This window comes from Onychostoma macrolepis, chromosome 07 (assembly GCF_012432095.1).
Source record: "Onychostoma macrolepis isolate SWU-2019 chromosome 07, ASM1243209v1, whole genome shotgun sequence".
Taxonomy (NCBI): domain Eukaryota; kingdom Metazoa; phylum Chordata; class Actinopteri; order Cypriniformes; family Cyprinidae; genus Onychostoma; species Onychostoma macrolepis.
This window is the reverse complement of record NC_081161.1, coordinates 22,709,095-22,734,158: the sequence shown is the minus strand read 5'-3', so window position 1 is coordinate 22,734,158 and position 25,064 is coordinate 22,709,095. Positions and strand designations below refer to the sequence as shown.

General features: G+C 37.3%; 1 protein-coding gene across 1 annotated transcript in view; it reads right to left on the bottom strand.

The window, feature by feature from the left end:
- Positions 1–3,606: 3,606 nt before the first annotated feature.
- cdh8 (cadherin 8) overlaps positions 3,607–25,064 on the bottom strand; it is a 157,699-nt gene continuing 136,241 nt past the window's right edge. Inside the window, exons 13-14 of the transcript XR_009272116.1 lie at positions 4,124–4,229; positions 3,607–4,009 (exon numbers count right to left, since the gene is read on the bottom strand). The gene's annotated coding sequence lies outside the window, so the exon portion shown is untranslated. The remainder of the gene's footprint in view (positions 4,010–4,123; positions 4,230–25,064) is intronic.

The window sequence follows — 25,064 nt, the reverse complement described above, 5'->3', positions numbered from 1 at the left end:
TGTCTTTTACAGAAAAGTTAAATAATTAGGAAAAACGGGACATTTTATCTGCAAAACCTAGGCTAAAACTAAAGAAGCAAATTTTTTACTAAGCTCTGCAAACATCAGTGTGCAGAATTCTGTTGAGAAAACCTGAAAGGAAGAATAAATGCGGGACTAATGTAGGTGTATGTCAGACACCTTGTGCATTTGTTCTCAATTTTCTCTTTACACAAGCTATTGTTGCAGAATCTGAGCGCCGGAGTTTTAAACATTGGAATGCCACGCCAGGGTAAAGCAATCGTCCCCAGCCTCATCAAATGTGACTGGGGGCTTTTCTTGGCTGTGGTGCAAAGCTGCTTTGAATCATCTGTCAGTGCCCTCCCCTGGATAAATGTCATATGTGGAATATCGCAGGTGGCAGCTGGGCTGCTCCAATGCGGGGGCAGGCAGCCAGAAAACAGCCGAAAGCGTCCCACGTTCACCACGCCGTGCAGCCATTTTCTCTTATTTATTTACTCTCAATGCAGGACTTCGGACCACACACATCAGCCAAGACCAAAGGGTCTCCAAACCATTTCTCAAATTTAATCAAAAACACACAGGGGTTCCCTTTCCTCTGGCAACTCCTGCCCGGTCAGTGTGTGACGGTCTACAGAGTTTCATTTGTGCCGCACGTTGCACAAACCGTTTGTCCGTATAGCAGACAGAAAGAAAACTGTTTGGCTCATTTGAATATATCAAAATATCCTGCTGCGAATGTGTGCCTGAGTGCCAGGAAGGTTTTCTTGCAAAAACTCTATAACACCCTCAGAGTTGCCCTATAGAGATACAATATTCCATTGCCTACACTTTTGTTGTACTAGAAGATCAATGTCTCTTTGGATTTTTCTCACAGGCAAAAGTCACTCTCACTCTTTCGCTCATGTATTTCATGACATATAAAATGATAAAATGATCCACAGAATGAAGTGCAATGATAGCATAACAATATTATCAAGCACCTTTATCACGACAATTAAGTATTTTTGTTATTATTAAATTATTTAGTATTTTTTAACAGTGTATGTTTCTGTTCTCTGTCCATGTTAATTAGCTAAGTCATTTATTTATTTGAAGGAATGCTCTGATCATGAAATTCTGAGAATGTTATTTAAACTCATACATAATCCTTCTCTATATTTATTTTATTTTTTTCAAATAATATGATAGCCTGTCAGGATGTTTAAAAAAATAAAACAGCCACTATTCCTGACTTTGTGAATTGTTAGAGCATTTCCATTCCTCAGCTTCACTATTCTGAGTGCAGGGGAAAACTGCCTTTACAGCTCAGTAAAGTTTGAATAATTGGAGCTGAGAATGAAGATTGACAGGAGATGCAAGTCTGGCATTAATATGGAATGAATGTGACAGATTGTTTATTAAGGACTTGTCTTTGTTTACTACTGAGGGCAGCTTTGCCTTGACTTTGAGCGCTGTTAGAGACAGAGTTCAGAGCAGGTTCAGACAGCAACCCTCCAGCTTTCCGCATGTTTATCACTTAAGCCCTCTAGCTAAATCCTTACTCTAAACTGTCCATCCTCATAGAACTGGTCCACTGTGAAAGATGTAATCACGTCTGCAAAATATTGCACTTTCAGCCTCTGAATTATCACTGAAGTGAGGCTGACAAGAGACAAAAGAGCTTGAACCAAATCCCCCTTACATGGAAAGCCAATCGAACAGCACAGCAGAGGGAAAAATTAATTGAGTCTTGTATATTGCATCCACAGATACATACCATTTACAAGAGGTTAAAAATAGATATATAAAACTCTCTATCTAATGATTTTCTTTGCAGGTATCAGGGCCAGTGCTCTCATGAATCATTCCTTAACAAATGTTTCAATTCAAGTCAATTCAATTCAATTCAAGTTTATTTTTATAATATAGCGCTTTTCACGATTCAAATAGTTGAAAAGCAGCTTTACAGAAAATTATTGGTCATCCAGTCTTTTACATTTTTAACACACTATGTTACCTTATATAATTTAAAAGTTTCATCTGGTCTTGTTGAAATATATAGTTGAATATCATCAGCATAACAATGGAAACGAATCCCGTATTTTCTAATAATATTACCAAGGGGCAACAACATGTATATTGAAAATAGCAGAGGGCCTAGGACAGATCCTTGTGCGGACAAGCGTACTTCAGAAACTGCATTATGCACTGAAACTAAAGATGTAGAAGATGCCCTTAAGCGGGTGTGAACGTACACCTGAAACTTGTAAATATATGCCTGTGGTCTCTCCACAACACAGGTGCCAATGAAATACATTCTGCTCTATAGCTTGACACAGTGCATCTTTCTTCTGGTTATTTCACTAAAAATGCAACATGCAAAACCTGAAATCTTAGAAATGTACAGCACATTCTAATTCCAGAGGGAAAATCCCATAAGAGTTTTATGAGTCTAGCTCATATTAGCTGTGAGGGAGAAAGGCTCAAAGCACCTGTTTTTTTTTTTTGTTTTTTGTGTGTGCGTGTATTTATTCATTCCAACATCTTTCATCATATATAGCTGACAGTCATGACCATGGTGGACTGTAGACACCTGTGTTAGCAGGATCTGAGCTGAGAGGAAGAAGACCTTGGAGGCCAACAAATCATGCCAGTAAACTCAATAAAACCAAGCCTGTGAAAGATTTATCCTCCAAAACAAAAGCTGGAATGGAATTGGTATGTGCTGACAACCTTGAGGGCCAAGAAGGATCGCACCATAGAGACTACACGTTTCACCATATACAGAAAAAAAGAAAGAAGTCCGGGGCTAGTTGTCACACTGGGAAGTTGTTGCTAGATGTTTCTGCCTCACTTTAAGGTTTCAAGGCAAAAGTCTAAATACACAATTTTTTGTAGCAGTGCTGCATCTAGTAGAAATTATGAATTGGACTTTTAAATTCTGTCTTCCAAAATAAAACTGCATTGCTAGTTGTTTGCTACAGTAACAAGTGAACACTAAGGGAAGAGTCAGATATGCAATATAGGTATATTTTTAGTTTAAAGTCTAAACTTTCAGAATTTTAGAATAGGAATATTTTTCATAATTTGTTGTCCAAGTTGTCACTTTATTTATTTTTTATGTTTTTACTTATTATTTATCTCAGAAATGATCATATATCAGAAGGGATTGACATGTCTGCATGTTTTACATACAATACAAAAAAACTATAAAAATATTATATTATATGAATGCTGTTTAAATTTTGCTGAAAAGCCTATAATAGGCTCTTTAAACACATGTTCCATTGTGACAACTTTCCCCAGGGTGACAACATGCCCTTGTTTTTGGTCAGTGTGTGTTCAGTGAACTTTTTATTTTTATTTATTTATTTTTTATTTTATTATTATTATTTTTTTAATACATTTGTATCAATTCAATTAATCAAAAGTCTCAGTAAAATATTCATAATGTTACAAAATTAATAATGCTACATAAATACATTATGTTTTTTTTTTTTTTTTTACTTTCTGTTTATTAAAGAAATGGTATCATGGCACACACACACACACACACACACAGGTACTTTTTTTTCAAAAACATTTGAAAAATACCGAACCCAAATTTTTGAACAATTGTGTGTTTATTTAGAAACATGAAGGAAGGCCTCTGTCTATCTATAAATGGTGTTGATGACAACCCTGCAACCTACAATTTAAAATCTTTGATTGAGTGAACTTGAACTGTAGGAATAAGGCTGAGACTCTCATCCTACACAGTCCATCACTGCTCATCGGTGTGCAAGGTTGGGGTAATGCAGACCTGCGCACCCCGGGGGAGGAGAGAAGGAGACAGAGTGCTCAGATGCCGCGAGTGGATGCGTCTCTGAATGAGAGAGATGGTGACAGGCAGTTGCCCCTCTCTCCGCATGACCTCCCCGGGCCTTTGAGTGTGAACGTACTCCAGAGTCACATCCTCACCAACAAAGCAGCGGGGCAACTTTCCCGAAGGGCATGCCAGCAACAGCCCTCTGACATTCAAACATCTCTAGAGATGGAAAAACAAATCTAATAAATAAATAAATAAATACATATACAGGAGTTGCAAAAGGACTGGAATAGACTTGGCCAAACCTAAGGCTAAATCTCTACTTCTACTGACCTTGAGTGTGGAAAAGAACCTGAAGGTTTGTGCTTTCTGAAGGGTGGTCAGTATGAAGAACACGGCACAGCCTCTATGTGAACTCAACACTCTTCTTCCTCTTTTCCTGATTGTATAAAGTGTTTTTTTAACAGAGAAAAAATAATGAAATATGGGTGATGCAATTCATTACTGACAATGGTCAGACTGCTAAACAAACACAACCATAGAAAAACACTAGATACTCAAATGATTTTCAATGCTTAAATCATTGTTCCCTGAAGCTTTGTTAATAAACAGATTTCAACTTTTGAAGGTTAAATAACAACAGATCATTATACTGTATATGACAGCCTTTCAAATGCATGCATATATTTTATTGTTTTACCAACAATAAACAATACCAGATTTATTCAAACTATGAAAATCCAATATAAAAAAGTTACATACTACATGTACAGTACATGTATTTGTTTTGTTTTTTTTAGAAAAATAAACAGTTCTAAGGACTTTCTGGTTTCAAGGATTTCATGCTGAGCCCTCCTGTCCCCCTGCCTTTGCGATTGTGGAAGTGTTTTCACTTGCCTGACTAAATTAAATTGAAGTGCAATACCACCTCCTCTTCTATTCAGCTCCTTGAGCATTACCTTTTTTTTATGTTTGATTTCTTACTTCGTACTCTAAAACCCAAGTATATTTTCCTCAAACAGGATATGTGCAAAAATAATAATTAGGTTGTAGAACATAGTTGTCACGCTTGTAAATAACTGAACTCTCTGAAACGGAATTAAGCACTTGACTAGACTGACAACCATATTTAGCTGCAGTGTGTTCATGGCCACTGAGTAATGGGAAATAAAGGTTACTACTAATAATAGTCAAATTATTAAATAAGCATTTCCAGGAGGGAATATCAGCAAGGCAGCTTAAGAATAGTATTAAGAGATATACTGAATGATGAGAGTAAGTGAGTAGTGAGTAAATGATGACAGGATTTGTTCTTCCTTTTTTTGTTTAAGTTTACAAAAACGGAAAAGCCAGCACATAAGTTTAAAATGATCTATAAATAGATTGGAGTCCGTTCAAGAAGTGGTTCATTCTGAATTAAGTGCAAAGATGTAATACTTACAGTTACATTTTTAGACTCTTGTCCAGAATGTGACCGCTGTATTGAGGAATAGTGCTGCCATGCAAGAATTGTAAAGGATATAAGAAATACGTTTGTTATTGATGTCCAACTAACCAAAAATTTGTTGAACCAGCTAGCACATCTGCAGGAATTGAGCTAATCAATTCCATTTCCACTGATTCTTCTTTCACTCTTCGTGATGGCAAGAAAAAACTTTCAAGACACTCGTTTTATCAAACTTTATGACAGCAAGCATTTAAAGCAGGAAATGACTAATCCCATCCTCAGTATGTAGATATATTTGCTTATAATTTTTTTTTTTTAATCACAATTTTCTGTTTACTTTTTTCATGGAGTTTATAGAGTTTAAGTTTATTTAAGGTGCTCCTGCAGAGCTTTGTGAGGCACAATTACTTAATGCCCTGCCATCTGGAAATAATTTTGTAGCTTAATTTAATATGTGCAATAGAAGAAAGTAGAAATTCAATAACTTTAAATGAAAAATCCCCCCCCCCAAAAAAAACAAAAAACAGTGAGTGGCTGATTGCGATAAACTGCTCTCAATACAAGCTGAATTTCTATTTACTGTGTTTAATCAACATAATGTGCCACAAGGCCACATCACCACTCAGTTCATATTTATTCGTATAATTTTCAGATGCATAGGGGCACCATTAATCCCAGAATGGCTGAGAGAGAGACTCATATCCGTCTATGCATCTCTTATCCACTCCACAACCTTTATTTACTCTGAAAAAAAGGGAAAAAAGGGAAGAGAAAAAAAGAGAAGAAAGCTAAAAGAAATGAGAGCAGGGCTAAATTATGCACAATGGGGATATCTATTTTCCTGTTTTCTTATGAGATAAGGGCTCTTTTTTTTTTTTTTTCAGCCTTTGTTATTAACTGTGTTTGCCCATGGGATGATTAGTAAAACAAAGGATGAAGGAATAAAAACCTGCTCATGGTTCAAAACAAGTTTTTCTTTTCAAAGATGAGAACTCGCTGCAGCTAGGTTAAACTGGGTCTGGTAACATCCATCCTAAGACCACCATAACATGGTATCCAGACCTGTGACCAATTTAATCCACTGCCTTTTCTAAATGACATGCATGTTACTGAAAAATGTAGGTGGTGGTCCATAGTCACAGTTAAGGTATTTTATTCTTGAGTCATGGGATAGAACATGCAATGGAACTGAAAGAAAGGTTAATATTTTGTATTGCAATTATTTCAATTTGCCGAACATGTTCAGAAGTATTCACTACCTTGCTTCCACTTCCTCACAAAAGGTGACAAGTTTGGAAAATCATGGTTGTTACTTGACAAGATGCAAATATGAGAAAAAAAACAAAAAAACATAAATTTCAGTTAAATATTTTGTCATATCTCCAGAATCGGTGAACAAATACACAGTGTAGATATATTATTCATATTTTGTGTGTTATCATTGTTAAAGTGTGAGTAATGGATATTATATTAGTCCTGGGCCTTGTATTAATGTAATGTATCAATTCCAATTTTTCTGAATCACAGAGAATCCACAAATATCCATTCAAAAAAAAAAAAACAAGGGACATAGCTGTATACACCAAACAAACATTCCAAAATATTACTCAAGTTTGTGACAGAATAGTTGCTTTCTTGATAGAGATAAAAGTGACAATCAAACAAATTCATCTTCAATAAAATATTCTTTCTATATTCTAAACTGTAGCTGTAAACTGAAAGGATGTCCGCTTTCTACTGTATACTGTTACTGATGCAATGGAAAGCAAAGGTATGAATGCTTTACACTTGTGTATATGAAAAGCTCTTTGGTAACAGTATAAACATGAATAAACTTCTTTATCGTTAAAGTTAAATGCCTATTGATTTGTTACTTGTCAGTTTATTTTTATTTTTTTATGCACTCTCCTTAAACCTGCAGGGTTATGTTTACAGCCCAATATCCTGAGGAAATCCACAGACCTGCTATTTACCCAGGATTCCCTGCTATATTAGATAAATAAAATGTAATTTTCCTGTGCAAATATGTGTGAAATTAAATACACAAAAAGGGGCGGCTTTACAGTCGCTGGATTTATCCTGGCCATATTTGCTTATTTTAAAGTATGTTCAGCTAGCAAGAGAAAATGTGGTGTCAATGTGTTTAAGACGTTACATGTCTGAGCAACTGTGGAGTTTCGATTGTACAGTCCATTTTGGTAAGGATGGGCTTACATGTCAACCAAAGAGAGCTGGATCAGGATCTAAAATATTTAATACATTTAAACAGGACCACAAATAAATGTGTTTGCATTTTGAGATCAGATTGTACCTCTTATAAATCACACCACACCATCGCAGACTGAGGCTGTGCAACAGGCTGACATGAAGCATTTGGGGATGATGGATGCTGTAATATTGTTAACTCTAATATTGAAAATTCAGATCTCAGATAGTGAGAGTTTTGATTATTGCAGATTATCACGGTAGTTATTGCAATGGAGTCCATCATTTTCAATGAACTTATCTCCATCTTGTTCTTTTTCTTTATGTTGTTCCTTCTTTCAGGTACAGAATGACCAAGCATTGCTATATTAAAGAGTAGTATTATTAATTATCATGGGGGAAAATCTCAAACTTTATAGTCCGTTAAAATTTAAAGCATTTAATACAATGTACCTAATGTTCTGCAAAATTAATCTGAAATTGCTGATACAAAGGTTAGCATTAGCGTTATGGTTAGTTGTTAGCAGTATAGAGTCACTGTGGGACTCCAAATAAGCAGTGTATGAATATCACATGTGAACCTTACAAGACCTTTTGCAGAACAATGTTTACCATCTAACAGAGATGAAAACTCAAGGCTGAGAATCAATAAAACTGTATAAACTATTCATTTTAAAAGTCAATTAATATATGTGACACTGGACCACAAAACCAGTCTTAAGTGTCAATTTGACACTTAAGTGCTTACCATTGATGTATGGTTTGTTAGGATCAGGCAATATTTGGCTGAGATACAACTATTTGAAAATCTTGAACCTGAGGGTGCAAAAAAAAAATCAAAATATTGAGAAAATGAATTCTTAGCAATGCTTAGGAAATTTACAAAATATCTTCATGGAATATGATCTTTATTTAAAATACTAATGATTTTTGGCATAAAAGCAAAATCTATAATTTTGACCCATACAGTGTATTTTTGGCTATTGCTACAAACATACCCCAGCGACTTAAGACTGGTTTTATGGGGCGTAGTAACCGTGGGGGATGATGGGGGGGTTAAAGTGTTCGCGTTAAAGTGCCACTGAAAATATTGACTATGTTTTCAGAATAAGAAATGCTTCAAAATGTGATGAAGTTCAGCAGGTATTTAGGCTACTGTTAATTTAAGCACAATAGTTTGTAGATTGTGAGGTATGTTATGTTCAATTATTACAGCTATTAAATTGTTGATGTGCCTGAGGATACACTCCAACTTACTGAGCCAACAAACATTTTTGTTTATGTACCTAATTTATTTTGACAATCTTTAAAACAGTTAATAACTGATATAAATGTATCTTTGCTGTTGTTGACATAATAAAGTTTCAGTTGTGATCATTCTGTGGTGTTTCTTATTGTTTGCTCAGTTGGTAGCTTATATAACATATACCCAACTTCAGTAATAAATTAATGTTTTTGTATATAAATTGTAATATAAACATTCTTAACACAGTGTTCCAAATGGTTAGAAACATGGTGTGATGATAAAAGATAAAGTCACTGAGTGCGTTTACATGGACCCTCTTAATGCGATTATAATGAGATTTTGGTGATATTGCGATTATGCTTTACCTCATGTAAACGCAATACTTCGATCTAAATAATACGATTAAGCTCATAATCGCAGCAAGCATAATCGTATTAACATAGGTGGCGTACGCCGATTTTAATCGGAATATACAAGCATGTAAACACCTTAATCGCAGTATTGCCGCTCTGACCAAAGTGCGCATGCGCTTGTGACATATATGAATAACGTGACACGCACCTGTAATAATACGGAGATTAGAAACGATGGAGGGGAAGAAAGCATCGCATTCTGAGGAAAACACAACAAGCTGCCAGCAGTCTCTGTGCAACATGATCTCACAGAATTCCGTGCAATGTTCACGGACTTAATTAACCCCGAATCTGTGGTGGCATCACGGAATCGCCGAAAATTCCGTGATGGGCTCACAGAAAAAATTCCGTGATGGGCTCACAGAAGTGATACCAATGTAAGTCAGTGACAGGCATCAGCCATGCTCCACGCACGGAAACCAGTGAATCCGTGCATGGACCACGGCTGATGCCTTCTGTGAGCCCATCACGGAACTTTCGGCGATTCCGTGATGCCACCACAGATTCGGGGTTAATGATCTCTGTGAGATCAGGTTGCTCTGTTCCTTACCCTCATTCAGAAAGGACGAACAGAACGCGACGGCAGCGTATAGGCAAACAAATTCCATCATATTTCTATCATGGCGCCGAAAAAGCGTGGAATACAGCGATACAAAATCATTATGCATTAGACGTAAATAGATTAAAACAGCGACCAGTAACACTGCTCTTTCTGAGTCCATCATTTGTGCTGTCCAGTGGGGTATGTGAATAATGGCAGTGAAAAAATTAACCACAATTCTTAGCGAATAATAAGAATAATGGAAATTGTTTAGAGAAGACAACATAACCTAACCCTTTAATCGCCGATGGACCACCTTTTCTACCCCCTCTATTTCTATTCTATTCTATTCTATTCTATTCTATTATATTGACTGAATGGCTAGATGACAGAGAACAGTGGTGCACAATTACATGTAATGACCAATTATATATAAGACTCATTTATTAGATTTTGCACTGTTGTGTTGAAGATGGATGAGGCTAAATTCAAAGCACTGACAGACTTTAAAAGATTTGGAAAGATACCTCAGGGTCTTTTCAGACATGACAAATTCATATTTCTAAGAAGGGCTAAAAGCTTCATTTTTGAAAGTAAGTAATGTAAAATGTACATCTGGATTTAGTGGCTTCACTGGTTGTTTATAATGATTTTTATACTTTTTAGATGAAGCTTTGTATTATATTAAAACAGAAGGTACTTTGGCAAACGTGGTCAGCACGGAAAAAAGTGCCCAAGAAATTTTTGAAGAGCTCCACAGCAGCCCAATAGGTGCTCACTGTAGCATTCAAAAAACCCTGGATGCCATAAGCAAGCGCTTTTATTGGCCTGGTATGTCTGTGGACATTAAAAAAATGGGTGAGTTTAATATGTGAATCCTTCGTCATGTTTTCATACATCTATTATTCCATCAAAACTGATTTTGATAATATATTTTAGGTCAAACACTGTGCTGCTTGTCAAAAAAAGCAATGTTCTCTGAAGAACTCAACAGAATATACCCCTATCGTGGTAATTCATGTTTTTATGAAAAACACAAGGAATATTTTTGTTACAGCAATTTTATATATTAAACATGAATGTTTATTAGGTCGCGATGACACGATTCACACGATCAAATTTCCATGTTATGATTTAACCTACTGTAATGCTGCAAATCAGGGCTCTACAGTGCGACCATTTCAGTCGCATTTGCCACTGAAAACCACTACGTGCGAGTCGACTATGAAAAAATATTTAGGAGCACCCGTCCCGATCAGCATATTTGTGTTTGCGCTGAGGGAGCTTCAAAGGTTTCTAACTTAGTTGCTTTTGCAATTGAGTAATGTATCGCAGACAGATGTATCCCATAACAAACAAAGTGTAGACAGGATGTAAATAAGAGATTCATTGTGCAGTGTAAGGATCGCGATGAACTAAGATGACAGCTTTTAATAATGATTAAGGGAGTTTGCAAATGTGATACTGATTTAATACAACAGTTAATTAAACAAGAAATTAATATTAGTGACTTATATTGTCTGACTACAACACTGTGGCCTTATTTTGTTTTATTTTAACTTTATTTATTTTAAACGATTCTAGTGAGTCAATGATTCAATTACCCATTCAGTCAGTTCTTCGTTCCTGAATGAATCAGCTGTTCAAAAGAATCAATTGAATGAATGATTCAGTGATCAAATCAGTGACTTGCTGTCACCTACTGGCAGTTTTATTTTAATTTTTAAATTATCTTTTTCTGTTATTTAAATCATTTAATATTTCTATATTCAAAAAAAAAAAAAAAAAAAAAATTGTGTGTCCTTCTGTGCCACTTCTGTAGTACAAATTTATTTCTTAAATACTGATTTCATTTGATTGGTAACTTATTCTTAATCTATTTCTTATTCTTCTGTTGTTTTAATTAGAAATGTTAAAAAGCTTATATATATATATATATATATATATATATATATATATATATATATATATATATATATATATATATATATATTATTATTATTATTATTTTATTTTTATTTTTATTTATTGCCTCATAATGGGAAGGCTAATTTTTTATCAGAATTTTTGATTATTGCTCCTAAATTTTTGACTGTGCTCCTAAATTTTTTTAAAGTAGAATTATCCGGAGTAGAATTATCTGTGAATAAGTGTTAAGAATTAAGATAAACGTTATTATTCAAGTGTAGCGTAATTTAAATATTGTCCATAAAATATCTTTATTTCACAAAAAGTATATTTTTACTTCATCAGAAAATACAGATGTCCACAGTGGGCTCAAATATAGATGTTCACAGTGGTCTTAAAGTCCCAAGTCCTGAAGTTATTTTTCAAATTTGAGTATGATATCACAAAATAGGTTTCTGTAAGCTATCATGGCACGTTCCCAAAATTGCAACTATGATGCTCTAAAATGCCAATTGGTATTCTATTTAGAATTTATTATATGAACATGAATGTACTTACTTTGTACATTATGTACAAAATTTATTTTCCTTTGAGGGTCACATCACCTGACAGCTGTCCCCCCCCCCACACTTTTAAAATGGCTGCTACGCCCCATATTGTTACGGAGTGAACAGATTAAGAGACGTAAGGATCCATCTGCTGGCTTTTATTTAGATGAGACAGTCAAATACACATGCATGGGTCTAAAACACAGCAAACAGGAACAACACAGGCAAGGCGAAAGAGTAATCCAAAACGGGCGTGGTCGATAGACGGTTAACAATATCCAGAGGGCTTGAAAAGAGGCGCAGTCTGATAACACAATCAATAGTCCAGGCAAGGTGCAAACATAATCCAAACGACAGGTAGAGATCAGACAAGACGAGATAACAGGCAAAGATCAAGACACGGGTAAATAGACTGTGAACAGGACTAAACTATGAACTCAGGAAACACGGAAAGGCTCCGTAATGTTGCTATCACTAGGAGAGAGATAACTGCAAACAATACTTGGCGATCAGAAAGAGGAAGTCCAAGGCTTATAAAGCGTGTCTCATTGGTTACAGCTGTGTATGTGTAATCAGTGCAGTGGATGATGGGAACTGTAGTTCAGAGTGACATGTAACAGTATGTGTAGTGTGAGAGTCTATGTGGTGAGCGGGCGGTCTCTGGTGGTGAGTGAACGGAAGGGCAGGCACAAGATTCTTGACATAGCCATACTGACATATTGGGTACATTGACAAAGGCTGATTGGGTTGACAGTTCACAATTAGATGCAGGAGTTGATTTAAAACAGACAGACAGTTCAACATCAGACTCATGGACTGAAACAGGAACTACCAATAATTCGGAATTAGGTTCATGAATTGAGACTGGTAAGACAAATGACTCAGAATTAGACACACTTGGAACCAGCAAAACCGACAGACAGATCAAACCCATGTGCTTTGACTGAAACTGGACTGGTAGACATTTCAGTGAGCGAAACTAAACAGGCAGACAATTCACAGACAGACTCAGTTGAACTGGGACACACAGACAGTTCATTAGTGGCCTCTTTGGCAATGACAGACAAGGCCGATAGTTCAAAGACAGCCTCTCCGGATGGGTCGGGACAGAACAATAGTTCATAATTGGCCTCCATGGTCGGTTCAAGGCAGGAGTTCACAGACGGTCTCCTTAGCCGTGACAGGACAGGCAAAGAGATCAAAGACGGCCTCCATGTCCATGACAAGACAGACTAAAGGTTCACGGGCGTTCTCTGTAGCCATAACAGGACAGGCAGAGAGATCACAGACGGCCTCCATAGCCATGACAGGACAGGATGGGAGTTCATAAGTGAGTACCACTGACACCTCTAGAGGTTCTACAGTGGATGCCACTACCTCTGGAGGTTCTACAGTAGTACCATCAGGATACAAGGAGAGTTTAGCAACGGTTCCTTTGACCGCAACATGACAGGCTGAGAGTGCGTTGCTGGGCGTTACCACCACACAAGGAGCTGAAGCGAGCACCGCCGCTTCGGGAGGTTCTGCAGCATGTGCCGCCACCTCTAGAGAAGCAAAAGAGGGTGCCATCGCCTCAGCGAACACAGCAGCAAGCGCCACTAACTCGGGAGGTTCTGCAGTGCCAGCCGCCACCTCTGGAGACATCACAGTGGTCGCCACCGTTTCTAGAGTTTCTGTGGTGGTGTATGCAGCCCAGATACACCATAAAGCGACCACCATTGTGGGAAGCGCTACATACAGGGGAATTAGTTCAGAAACAGGAGGGCTAGAGTGAGTGGGTATGGGGATACCAGCTGCGCGTGTAGACACCAGCAGTGCATCCCTCACACTGGATACCAATCTGGGCGACTGAAGACCTGACCTCGAAGATCTGGGTGCCACAGACAGGAAGTGACAGGACTCTGGAAGATCATTGGAGATGTGACAAGACTATGGAAGATTAGCTGAGACGTGACGAGACTCTGGAAGTTCAGCTGAGACGTGACAAGACTCTGGAAGAGACTTTGGAAGATCAGCTGTGACGTGACGAGACTCTGGATGATCAACTTTGACTTGACTCATGACGATCAACTGGGACTTGACTTGATTCATGACGATCTACTGTGACTTGACTTGACTCATGAAAATCAACTGTGACTTGACGAGGTGTTGTTGTCGCCGACATTTTGTGAATGTGCTCCATTTCAGCAGCGGGTTGAATCACCGGAGTAGCAATCACTATACAAGAATGTCCTGGGGCTTGCGACTGATCAAACTTTGCGGTCGTCATTACGGTGATGTCGTGTTCTTCCTCCACGACACTCACAGTAAAAGAGGAACCAATACACATCAAAGCATAGTTCATAATCTAAACGAGTGACGAATGCGGACCCTCTCGAATGAGCTTAGACTTTAGTGGCTGATTAATGCCATCACAGAACAAGTCTATTAACAGACAGTCCGGCAAGTCAGAGCCATTTGTTAAAACTAAATACTCCTCTATGTAATCCTCAAGTAATCGTGTGCCCTGCTTGAAGGATAATAACAGACCTGCCATACCCAAACCTGGCCAGTGTCCACTTGAAAAACCGCTGGATCCTGGTGTGGCTGAGTATTCTGTTACGGAATGAACAGACTGAGAGACGTAAGGATCCATCTGCTGGCTTTTATTTAGATGAGACATAGTCAAATACACAGGCGTGGGTCTAAAACACAGCAAACAGGAACAACACAGGCTAGGCGAAAGAGTAATCCAAAGCCGGTGTGGTCGATAGATGGTTAACAATAACCAGAGGGCTTGAAAAGAGGCATAGTCCGATAACACAATCAATAGTCCAGGCAAGGTGCAAACATAATCCAAATGACAAGGCGAGAGAAATATCCAAGGCAGGCAACAAACTCAAGGGCAGGTAGAGATCAGACAAGATGAGATAACAGGCAAAGATCAAGACACGGGTAAATAGACTGAACAGGACTAAACTATGAACTCAGGAAACACAGAAAGACTCTGTAATGTTGCTATCGCAAGGAGAGATATAACTGCAAACAATACTTGGCGATCAGAATGAGGAAGTCCAAGGTTTATAAAGCGTGTCTCATTGGTTAAAGCTGAGTGTGTTTAATCAGTGCAATGGATAATGGGAACTGTAACAGTCTGTGTAGTGTGAGAGTCAGTTTAGTGTGGTGAGCGGGTAGTTTCTGGTGGTGAGTGAACGTAAGGGCAGGCACAGGATTCATGACGCACCCTCATGTTGTTCCAAATTCGTAACACATTCGTTCATCTTTGGAACACAAATTAAGATATTTTTAATGAAATCCAAGAGCTTTCTGACCCTGCATAGACAGCAATGCAACTACCTCATTCAATGCTCATAATTGTAGTAAGGACATTGTTAAAATAGTCCATGTGACATCAATGGTTCAACCTTAATTCCTTCCTTCCTTGTCAGTCACAAGAGTACCACGATGCATGCGTGTGGTGCTGCTGACCCAAGAGCCGGCGTTCTAATGTAGAACCCGGATGTGCTGCACTTTGTTTGCATGCATCGTGGTACTGTCGTGAGCGTGCATCAAAGTCTGACATAGAAAAGAAGAAATTGTTGAATAAAGTAGGCCTAGTTATTTTTCATTTCTTTGCACAGAAAAAGTATTCTCGTAGCTTCATAAAATTAAGGTTGAACCACTGATGTCACATGGACTATTTTAACAATGTCCTTTCTTAGCCTTGAACAAGGTGGTTCCCTAGCTGTCTATGCAGGGTCAGAAAACTCTCACATTTCATCAAAAATAACTTAATTTGTGCTCTGAAGACGAATAAATGTCTTATAGGTTTGGAATGACATGAGGGTGAGGAAAATCCTTAGAAACAATACATTTTTTGAGACCTTTATAATCACTCTGTCTCCACTGTCTCTATGAATAACATTTTAACAATGCAAATAATAATGCAAGTAGACAAACAATTATTACTGCCACGACTCCACAGGCACACACAAAAAGAGATAGTGTACTCATTAGTGTATATAACATCTACCAATAATTAATCGAGACAGAAACATGAAAGCACTGCAGACACAAGTTATCCTCCACCAGCTGTACTCGTGATGTATGAAAGCGCTAGAATTACCATATTTTAGAACCCCAATTGCTACCTGAGCCAAGGACTATCAAATTCTTTATTTCTCCCCGACACTTAAACAAACACGCACATACACGCGTACACACGGGCCCCTATATTTGGTGAAAATGAACGTCCACAGCAATAAAAATGATGTATTGAGCAAAGGTTACTCTCCCTTTTAAATGCTAATTGTTCTGCCAACAGTATTCATTTGCCTGGGCTCCCAAAGGGCATGCATCCATTTTGTTTCCGCTCCAAGCAGATGTGGGGTCTCAGTTTTTGTGTGTGCTTGTGTGCATGCGAGAGCAAAATAGAGAAAGGGAGCTTTCTCCTGTTTATGCATCATAATTAGTGGCGCCTTGTTCGTCGCCATAACCTACCAAATCTAGAGAGCGGAAAGATGAGACGGTGTGTACAGAAAGCAGCATGAATTCTACACAATGACCTCTTCTGCAGCAGCAATGAAAGCGGCCCTTTAACTCTGACGCTAAACAGTAATGAGGGTCACTTCTGCTCTCGGGCCCCGCCGCTGTACATTTCTTAAGGTTAAATGACATGACAGTGTTTAAGTAAGTCTTTCTCCTTAAAGGTCAAATGAATATTTTATCTTTGGCTGGGCTGGATGTATTGAAATGTTAATGTAAATACCACCGGTGCAGAGTCTGCAGGACAGCTTCAATAAAGGGAGGGATAGGAAAGGTCATATAATCCCCTACCAGTCTCTCATCCTCGTCGCTCAGCGCTGGTACATTCCACTGTTTGAAACAAAGATGAGTAAGTGACTCATTACCAAAATACATCAGCAGTGTCTTCACGGATGACCCATCAGGTGGACTTTTGTGAGTTAAAGATTAAGGTTTCCCCAGACATTTCCTAGTTCAGTGGTCAAAATATCATTCAAATCTCACTTTTTATCATTTATAATTTAAAAATTGGGGACAATATTTTGCAGACTATATATATGTATATTTACTTGTTGTTAATGTAATAATATAGTAGGTATAATAATATAGCGTACTATTCTCATAATGAATAAATGAACCTGACAAGATCTGGTAAATTCAGTTTGTCCAGTGTGAATGTTCTATGGCAGACATTAATATTTCTGGTGGCCTTAATTTTAAATAAAGTTATACTAAAATAATGTAATGCCTATTTAAGCCAGAAGATAAATTAGATAATGGTACACTGTAACAAAAGGCTTCTGGCTTGTCACAGTTTTGAGAACTTATGACTGACCTTTTCAAATATGAAAAAAAATAAAATAAATAAAAATTTATACTTTATAATTATTTTTTATAATTACTATTATTTATTTATTTTTATTTATTTTATTCTTAATCATAATTTGATTTGGACTTCACATACTAGAGTGTGACATATTCTTCACAGACTGAACTTTGTTTTAAGTACTCTCTCAGACAGGCACAATGTTCAGCATTTTATTAGAAAAGCATTAAATGTGTGCGTGTAAAAACAGTGCCAAAATAGTACCACATACACTAAACCATGAGGCAGCATGTCTTAATAGGTCAATTATTTAATGTCTAGACCAGATTAATAGTAACACTAAAAAGCAGATTTATATTGCACAAAAATGGCTAAACATTTAATCTTGTTCCTATATTTAGCCTATATCCATAATAAACCTATATTTATTTACAGTGGCATAACAAAGATCACACAGGCCCTTGTGCAAAAACATTTCATGCGCTGCTCCAACAGCTTACAAGGTACTAATACATGAACTTAAATGCATGAAAATATAACAAGACATATGAGGTAACTTAATTTTAAAAGTGTGATTTCTAGACTTAGAAAATATTAAGTAAATAAAGTATTATAACTTGTAATATATATATATATATATATATATATATATATATATATATATATATATATATTTATTTATTTATTTATTTATTTAATTTATTTATTTTGTTATTAATATAGGCTATACATTTTACTGAGGTTAAAATAATGGGGGGCACTGGAATCAAAAATGTTGACAACCACTGTTGTAGGTCTGACATAAGAACTATTTTACAAAATGATGTTCTTATTTAATAACATCTACCAAGACATTTTTATTAGTTAGTATTCTGTATTCTTGCTCATATATCTTTAACTTGCATAATTGTTCTTCTAAGGCAGTCGATTGAATTTACTGGAATGTACACCAGTGCATGGCTGTTAATTAAATCAACATCAAAAAGTGAAGGAAGGGCACTGAGATCAGCAGCACTGTGTCATTAGTATTTAGAGCATTGGGTATGTTTCTGGGACACATTGCCAATACATCTAAGTGACTACTTTGCTACACTTTCTCAAGGACAGCATCTATCAACTTGAAATACACTATTGGAATCTTATAAGCTCAGTACAGAATGATTCACCCGATTTACTCTCCGGTCCACTTAGCCCCTTGAGGTATGGAATACATCAATGAAGCACAGCAGCTCTGTGGTGTAAAATATTCAATTATGATGCATTCCCTTGAGTGGCAGCGTCAATATCCAACATGTGATGAAATCCAGAAGGGATATTTTAATTAAAATTTGTCCAGCGATTGTAACCGCATCAAAGTTATTTGTCTGAAATCCTTTTATTGACGTACTCAAATTAAATTTTCCCACACACACTGTTGTTTCTGAAGATTCAAATTGGAGATTAGATGTGGGGATATTCTTATCTTCAGTAATCTTCAATCTCATCTGTCTCGCTGATCATGTAGCATTCATGTCAGCACACCATAAAAAATTGGCTGGGGTATTCGTGGCACTTTGCTGTTCTTAACAAAGGAATTTCTTTCAAAATTCCCTTTCTTTACTATTGACTATTTTACACTTTGTCACATGGCAAATCTTCTTTTGCTATGTTGAATTAACAGTTGCAATTTGCAGTTGGATTTTTGCATACATTTCTCATAAAATGTTATCTTCACCTAAAGCCCTCTTCGGACAGGACTAATTTTGACCAAGGAGCTCAGGTTTTTTGTTTTTGTTTTTAACAGACATACATTGTGATTTTGCATCGTTTCTAAAATATTTGCATCGGTAAAAAACGATTTATTTATATATACAGTGGGGCATTTAGTCAGCCACCAATTGTGCAAGTTCTCCCACTTAAAAAGATTAGAGAGGCCTGTAATTTTCATCATAGGTATACCTCAACTATGAGAGACAAAATGAGAACAAAAAAATCCAGAAAATCACATTGTAGGATTTTTAAAGAATTTATTTGCAAATTATGGTGGAAAATAAGTATTTGGTCAATAACAAAATTTCATCTCAATACTTTGTTATATACCCCTTGTTGGCAATGACAGAGGTCAAATGTTTTCTGTAAGTCTTCACAAGGTTTTCACACACTGTTGCTGGTATTTTGTCCCATTCCTCCATGCAGATCTCCTCTAGAGCAGTAATGTTTTGGGGCTGTCGCTGGGCAACACGGACTCCAAAGATTTTCGATGGGATTGAGATCTGGAGACTGGCTAGGCCACTCCAGGACCTTGAAATGCTTCTTACGAAGCCACTCCTTCGTTGCCTGGGCGGTGTGTTTAGGATCATTGTCATGCTGAAAGACCCAGCCACGTTTCATCTTCAATGCCCTTCATTCTTTCGTTTACACGGATCAGTCGTCCTGGTCCCTTTGCAGAAAAAACAGCCCCAAAGCATGATGTTTCCACCCCCATGCTTCACAGCAGGTATCGTGTTCTTTGGATGCAACTCAGTATTCTTTCTCCTCCAAACACAAGTTGAGTTTTTACCAAAAAGTTCTATTTTGGTTTCATCTGACCATATGATCATCCAAATGCTCTCTAGCAAACTTCAGACGGGCCCAGAAATGTACTGGCTTAAGCAGGGGGACACGTCTGGCACTGCAGGATTTGAGTCCCTGGCGGCGCAGTGTGTTACTGATGGTAGCCTTTGTTACTTTGGTCCCAGCTCTCTGCAGGTCATTCACTAGGTTCCCCGTGTGGTTCTGGGATTTTTGCTCACAGTTCTTGTGATCATTTTGACCCCACGGGGTGAGATCTTGCGTGGAGCCCCAGATCGAGGGAGATTATCAGTGGTCTTGTATGTCTTCCATTTTCTAATAATTGCTCCCACAGTTGATTTCTTCACAACAAGCTGCTTACCTATTGCAGATTCAGTCTTCCAAGCCTGGTGCAGGTCTACAATTTTGTTTCTGGTGTCCTTTGGCAGCTCTTTGGTCTTGGCCATGGTGGAGTTTGGAGTTGGACTGTTTGAGGTTGTGGACAGGTGTCTTTTATACTGATAAGTTCAAACAGATGCCATTAATACAGGTAACGAGTGGACACAGGAGCTTCTTAAAGAAGAAGTTACAGGTCTGTGAGAGCCAGTAATCTTGCTTGTTTGTAGGTGACCAAATACTTATTTTACCGAGGAATTTACCAATTAATTCTTTAAAAATCCTACAATGTGATTTTTTGGATTTTTTTTCTTCTCATTTTGTCTCTCATAGTTGAGGTATACCTAGGATGAAAATTACAGGCCTCTCTCTCATCTTTTTAAGTGGGAGAACTTGCACAATTGGTGGCTGACTAAATACTTTTTTGCCCCACTGTAATTACTAGTGGATGCGCTATACTTTTATTATTTAGAAAGTTACCAATAAACTGTGGCCAATATTTTATATGTAGATTGATATCTCCTCTCTAAACTGTTTCTCAAGCGCGTTCCCTCATCACCGCTGCGCGTGAATATGACGAATCACAACATCACGGAGACCCGAGGAAAAACTGGGATTAAAGTCCAAAACATAACCTAACCTGAAATAACCTAACAAATCAATCGGGGCTAAAGCGGTTCCATAAACCACCAATTAAATTCACACAATCTCACTAATTTGGGCACATTTAAGCAGACCTTAATGTCATCATGGGTCAAATCGATCCACCATGGCAACGGCGAATATATCTGTGCTGTTTAATGCATTTGAGACGTTGTGTTTTTCTCAGTGCATAACTGAGATGTCACAGGTATATTTTTCATCTGTAAATGTTAATCCTGGTTTAAGCCTGGTTTATACTCGAGGCGTCCGCAAGTTCGCTTGGTTTCGCTTCGCGTCAAGTATAATCACTTGATTATTACTTGATTACTTCGCGCGCACCTCCCCAAACGGACGAGGCGTTTATACTTGACGCGTTCTCCGTTGAGATATTCTTTGAAACGACAGGGGGCGCACAAACGAAATCGTCCTTTAAATCCGCAGGAAGTAGAAGAGAAGTAGGAATTTTACCGGAATTACGTCAGATCATTCAAGATGGACTATTGTTTGTTGATTTAATAAAATTTTACATCAAACTTTTTGTTCACTCTTTCATTTCTGTGCATAATGCAGACACATTTCTACATATTGCAGTATAGCTAACGGTATGTGGGTTATCGACAGTGTTTTTACAGGATGTCTTATTTCTTATTCTAACATTTCAAATTAGACCACATTATTAGAGTACAAGTTAGACAAAAATATTGCCAGGTTGAGGCTCAAGTAGGTGTAACTGTTCAAATACAAGATTAATGTTATAATGTATATAGTTGAAACCCTACAGTGTTTTGCAAATGTAACACTTCTATAAAGGTTAGGGACTGCAAAATGTACTTTGTCATAGATTAACCCATGTGATGTCTTTGTTATGTTATATAAAATGAGAAGATATAACAACAGTTCAAAAGAGCAATGTTGATCAATATTGTTTTATTCTGAATACAATATATTACAGACACATTATTATGTTGTGCATAGAATACTTTGCTATAGATACAGTGCTACAGGCATATGTGAATAATTATTTAAAAACTATTATAAAAATTACAAAGAAAATATAAGCTGTTCATGTTGACTGCGGCGCCGCGCGAACTGTTCGCTCGAGTCTCAAAAAATGTCGTGCACACCGCCACGCGAAATGAGGTCGCGCTCATCCAAAGCGAACTTCCGCTAACACCACGATGACGTCATATTTGGTGCGCACACCCAAGCGAACTTGCGGACGCGTCGAGTATAAACCAGGCTTAAAACCAGGCTTTATACTTCCAAACGCCTCGTCCGTTTGGGGAGGCTCGCGAAGCGGAGCCAGGCGCGAGTATAAACGAGGCTTTAGAAAGTCATGCAAACATATCTAATTTGCTGTCAGGAGTGAGCGAGGCACGCGAGCGCTGCTGGGCGCATGCGCGCTAAACAGATAGAGCGCAATTGAATAGTAGGAGCGCAATAATTCTGAGTAAAATATAAATTTTGCAAAAATATTTGTTGTTGGACATTAAATGTGTCTTGTGGAATTTTAAACCTAAATATAAGTGTATTTTTATGATAACAGTAACTGTAAAGGGAATATTGTAATGGGTAAATAAAATGTAAACTAATTGAGTAAGCTCAAATGAGTTAATGTGTGTTTCTTACAGCAGTTACAATATAGTCATTTTCTTTATTATTTATTTTCATTTTTAATTCAGTGATTTTAATGTTTAATTTAGTTATTTTAATGCTTTAAAGAGCAATTTTAAATTGTAGTGTTCTAATGTTCTTCTATCTGTTCTGCAAACTATAAAAGGTACAGCTGTCATAAAACCAGGTTACCATAGACCAGGTTAGTTTCCCAGCATAAGTTGTCACAGTGACTAAGCTTGATCTAGGCCTATGTTTAATTTGCTTTATGGAACCAAATAATTTGATAATTAGACAGACTAACTGAAATAAGCCTGGCTTATTTGGTTAACTTGTTTTATGATTTTTTATGAATGTTTTATGATTGTGTAGCCTAGTGAACCAAACTGAGAGACTGTTTTGAAGGCTCAGAAAACCTTTGCAGGTGTTTTGAGTTGTTTAGCTGATTGGCATGTCACCATATTCTAATTTGTTGAGATAGTGAATTGGTGGGTTTTTGTTAAATGTGAGCCAAAATCATCACAATTAAAAGAACCAAAGACTTAAACTACTTCAGTCTGTGTGCATTGAATTTATTTAATACACGAATTTCACAATTTGAGTTGTATTACCAAAATTAACTTTTCCACAACATTCTAATTTATTGAGATGCACCTATATACACTCTAAAAAATACTGGGTTAAATACAACAACAAAAAAAAATCTGTTTTGGGGAGACATTTATGTGGCCAGGTGTAAATGGAACAGTTAAAAAATAAATAAATAAAATAAAAAATACATCTGATTTATTCAAACAGAGAAATGTCCATGGCCAGGTGTAAACAGGCAATTCACTTCTCAGTAGTGGTAAAGGCACAACAATAGACAAAAACTGTCTGTAAAAATAACAAATAACACAAAAAGCATTGGTATTTTCATATTCAGTGACCAGTTTGTGAACCATTGGATTTAATAACAGACTAAACATTTGTGACTGTATTTGTGAACCAAACCTGCACTATGGTCAGGAGGAAATTGACACCATTCCTTTTGACAGAACTATTTCAGTTTTAGCTCAATTCTTTCAGTTCAGCAATATTCTCAGGATGTCTGGTGAATCACTCCCCATCCACAAAGCATCTCAGTTAGGTTGAGGTCAAGGCTGGTCCGAACCACTCCAGAAGGCACATTTTCTTCTGTTGAAGACATTCTGTTGTTGATTCACTTCTGCGCTTTGGATTGTTTTCCTGTTGCATCGCCCAACTTCAACTGGCCTTACATTCTCTTCCAAAATGGCCTGATAAACTTGGGGATTCAGTTTTCAATCGATGGTAAAAAGCTGTCCAAACCCTGAGACAACAAAACTTCTCCAAATCATGATGGCCTGTCCACCATACTTTACAGCAGAGATGTATGTATTCCATTGATGTTTGATGTTGGTGTACTCTGTACTGTGCCTTTTTCACCACACATAACATTGTGTGTGTTTTTCCCAAACAACTCAACTTTGGTTTAATCTGTCTAAAGTATATTTCGCCAGCAGCATCCAGGTGCTCTATTTTGATCTTCAGATGTGCAGCATCTTTGCAGTCATCTTTGCAGGACGCCCACTCCTAGGAACAGTAACACCAGTGTTGAACTTTCTCCATTTATAGACAACAATTTGTCTCACCATGGACGGATGAGCATGAAAACTTTCAGAGATACTTCTGTGACCCTTTTCTAGTTATTTACAAGTCAGTGTTTGTTAATCATAGAAGTTACGAGGTGCTTCTTGTGAATAGCAAATTTCTGTTTTCATAGGGCAGAGCGACTTTGAATAACATTCACTGATTGGACTCCAAACAGGTTTTGTCATTAGTCTATGGGATTCACATACTTTGTTTTAACCTTCGCTGTGAGTGCTTACATTTATTACGTGTATTAAAGAAAATGCATAATTATTTTTGTATTATTTGTTTAAGCAGAAAATCAAATGTATGCATGTAGTTCCTGCAACTGCCTTTCAAATACATTAATATAAATACAAGCAGAGTGACAGTGTAGTGACAAAATATATCAAATTTGTCATGTAGCACCAATGTTTTGTCCTCCAGTGGCAGTTAATATCCAAGCCTCATCGACACACCAGAGGCAATCATTAGTTTGCACTTCTCATCCGCAGCATATGCCAACAACATGGAGTCAAATGATACTTGATAAGGTTTACTCCACTCTGAGGCAAAAACAAACTTATCTTCTGAAACAAGCTGTCAGATAGCGAAGATTGAGATAAATATAGATGGAGTGAAGGCAGTGGTGTTGCAGGACATTTCTGAGGTTAGAAGTACTTCTTATTTCACCAGGATGAAATTATTTTGCCAATGGCAATTTTATGCTTCTGTGAGTTTCTAATTCCCTCTGGCTCGTGCTAAGTATCTCAGCTGTAGCATCCATCTCTCTCCTTCTTCTTCATTTTTACCAACCCCCCATTCAC